The sequence below is a fragment of the Ursus americanus genome, chromosome 23, assembly GCF_024610735.1.
Source record: "Ursus americanus isolate L20-20 chromosome 23, mUrsAme1.1.p, whole genome shotgun sequence".
Taxonomy (NCBI): Eukaryota; Metazoa; Chordata; class Mammalia; order Carnivora; family Ursidae; genus Ursus; species Ursus americanus.
In genome coordinates this window covers 9,481,044-9,484,161 of record NC_142149.1, presented here as the reverse complement: position 1 = coordinate 9,484,161, position 3,118 = coordinate 9,481,044, and the positions used below count along the sequence as shown (strand labels likewise).

The 3,118-nt window shown below is 41.8% G+C and overlaps 1 pseudogene; it reads right to left on the bottom strand.

The window, feature by feature from the left end:
• Positions 1–2,520: 2,520 nt before the first annotated feature.
• On the bottom strand, positions 2,521–2,590 carry LOC123803263 (U6 spliceosomal RNA; annotated as a pseudogene).
• Positions 2,591–3,118: the final 528 nt, after the last annotated feature.

Below are 3,118 nucleotides of genomic sequence, written 5' to 3'. Positions count from 1 at the left end.
CCTTCTTTCGATACTGAGTATTTGAAAACGAATACTGCACTCGTAAATATAAACTGTGTGCTTGCCAGAAGCAAGGAATGAATATAATAGCATAAGTTCTATAATTTACTTGCAAGATGTGTGTGTGTGTGTGTGTGTGTGTGTGTGTGTGTGTTTTGGTGAAACTGAAATCAGATTGAAATTTTTTGGAGGTATCTCTTAAACTGATGTTTTCTTATGTTCAGATGAAATAAAATTCGTCAGGGATTTCTTTTTCATTATTTTCTCTGTTAGTATATGCAAATTCAAGTTCAATTTGAGCGTGTGAAGACTTTTGGTTCTTCAAAGTCCCTACCTCTGTACCAAGCAGGATATTAATAATGCCATACTGTTAACATGTTTTCATTATGACCTAATTGTTAGTAATACTTACATGTTTCCAGCACTCTGTGGCTTATAAAATGTTTTTGTATATCTCTCATTTCCCTGATTGCGACGTGTACCTTCTATTTACATTTCATATTTCTCGAATAATTGGATGACTCTTCAAGTCAATGTGCTTGCTTAATATGCTAAATGGTGCTCTTCATTCGCAAGCTTTCTACAAGCCTTGCCTTCTTACCATCCATGGCATGTCAAAATCAAGGAACTATGCTATTATTGCCGCTGATTCTGAGGACAATACTGTAGAGTCGACAGGATTTCTATTTTCCTCATTTAAGCAACAAGGAAATTATGCCATAATTAGAGCGTAAGTCCCCGCATTCAAGCATACTTCTCGATGGCTGTATATGGTTCAAGGGATCCTCTGTCAACATGTACGTTTATTTTAACATGAAAAAGTATTTCGTTTGAAAACAAACACACAAAAGAATACAGTGGTGTGCAGTACGGTTTTCTCTAACGAGAGTTTCCAAGAGGAAGTAGAATATGTTTAGTTTCAAGTATCCTGTATGCACGGAGTCATGTGGTAAGCATCTCTGTGAGGCGTGTGGCGCGGGCAAAAAGCAAACTCCCTCCTTTCCAGTTCTTTGTTTGCTGGAGAATGCTACCTACCTAATACCCCATGATACTCTTTGGCCCGTGAAACACGCCAAGCTCTGCCTGTTTCTCTCAACTTGGTGGTGACAGCTCCCAGCTGGACACCTGATCAATCATACCTGTCATTGGCCTCCGTGTCCAGAGCGTGATTGCTTTTGTTTGTTTGTTTTCTTAGCTCGCTCCGCTGCTTTCCTGGCAGGCTTCCTCGCTTGTCCATTAAAAGCCAAATGTGAAAGTAGCAAACTCCACCATCTGGGAAAAAGGGAAAGGGTCTGGCACATCTCACTGGCCTTGATTGTATCAAAGCTCCTGGAGGCTGCAGATAGGTTCCTCGGTGCAGACATGTTTGGGCTGCAGTTGGTCATGATGAAGGGGGGAGAAGTGGATTTGGGTGCTGTTTGGGTTTTGGGTTTTTTGGTTTTCTTTTTCTTTTCTTTCTTTTTTTTTTTTCTTTTCTTTCTTTTTTTTTTTTTTTTCTGCCAGATCTCTTTATAGGTTGGGCGTGGATTGGATAATAGGATAGCACATAGGACATCTTTGAGAAACTTCCTCCTGAATAAAATATTTATCTACTTTGACCGTTCAAAGGAATACTTCAATCTCCACCGACACGTGACTGTGAACAAGGCTTTTCCAGAATACCAGGGCCTTTCTTTGGCTCCTGGAAGGAAAGTATTACAGTTTATATTTATTGATTCGATGATCTATGGGAGAAGTAACATAAAACACTGCTCTATTAACCTTTTCTAAGCCTCAAACTTTCGACAGCAAGCACGATCTGCAAGAGCTTATCAGCTAGGACTCAGGGTGAAAATGGCAAGTGTACCAGCTACCCTCCCTTGAACCTAGAATTTTATATGGTTACAGCATCTCTAGCAAAGCATCCTGAAGAAGTCTTCCCCAGGCACACCTCTTCGGTGTGCTTCTCTTTCCTTTTGCACCTGTTTCTATGTCAAAACACGTTACCAACTAAGGAATATGTTTCATTGCTCCCCGGCTACTACAACGTTCATTGTGATTTCACTTCTGCAGAAACAAGAAAGAAAGATCTGCGTCTAGTAATGCCCCTTAGATTTTGAAGACTGAAAGGCACATGTCACGTGAGTGGAAAACAGGGAGATTAGGAAACGGCAGCTAACGAGTTTATAAAGCACACCTTCACTGACTTACAGTGGGTTAAGTCCCAATAAACCCATCATCAGCTGAAAGTATCCTGAGTCAAAAATGCACTTAACACACCTAGCTTACTGGACATCAGAGTCTCGCCTCCCTTAAACACGCTCCGAACGCTTACATTAGCCTACGGTTGGGCAAAATCATCTCACACAAAACCTATTTCATACCAAAGGCTGAGGATCTCATGTAATTGAGCGCTAGACTGCAAGGGACAAACAGAATGGTGTGGGCGTGCTCGCAGTTACCCTCGTGACCGCTGGGCTGACGGGCTGTGGCTGGTGAGGCCCAGCATCAGAGAGAGGACTGGAGTGCACCCAGAAACAGATCCATGCGCAGGGGCCATGCTAATCTTCTCTGCATGGATCCAATTTTAGGATATGTGTTGCCAAAACATGCACCAGACACAGATCCAAATTCAAAATTTGAAGTGTGGTTTCTACTGAACGTGTAACGCTTTTGTATCATGGTAAAGCTGAACCATTCTAAGTCAGGGACTGTCTGTAGTCACAGAGCACATAGCTACAGGGGGGACCCATCTCCTACAGAATCAAGTGGAAGGAACAATATGCCCATATCCACCTAAATACAATACAAGTGTAGCGTTTTAAAGGTTTGGGAAGGACATGTATGAATACCCAAGACCACTATATTCCAGAGAGACAAATAGAACATCCCAGGGGGGAAAAGAATCTTGGTATCGTTTCTAGCAATAACTCCAACAGCTGTGGTGTTGAGAGGGACAGAGCTGATGGATGAGGCCAGCCCAGACTGTGTCAGTTTTGCCACAAATGAAAAAAAAAGAAAAAAGAAAAGAACAAAAGAAAATTTATTCATAAGCATATGCTCAATTCCCGTCAGAACTAGGGCAGCCTTTGGAAAAAGAACAACTAAAGACGCTGCTAGAATTCCTACACTCCTTCTC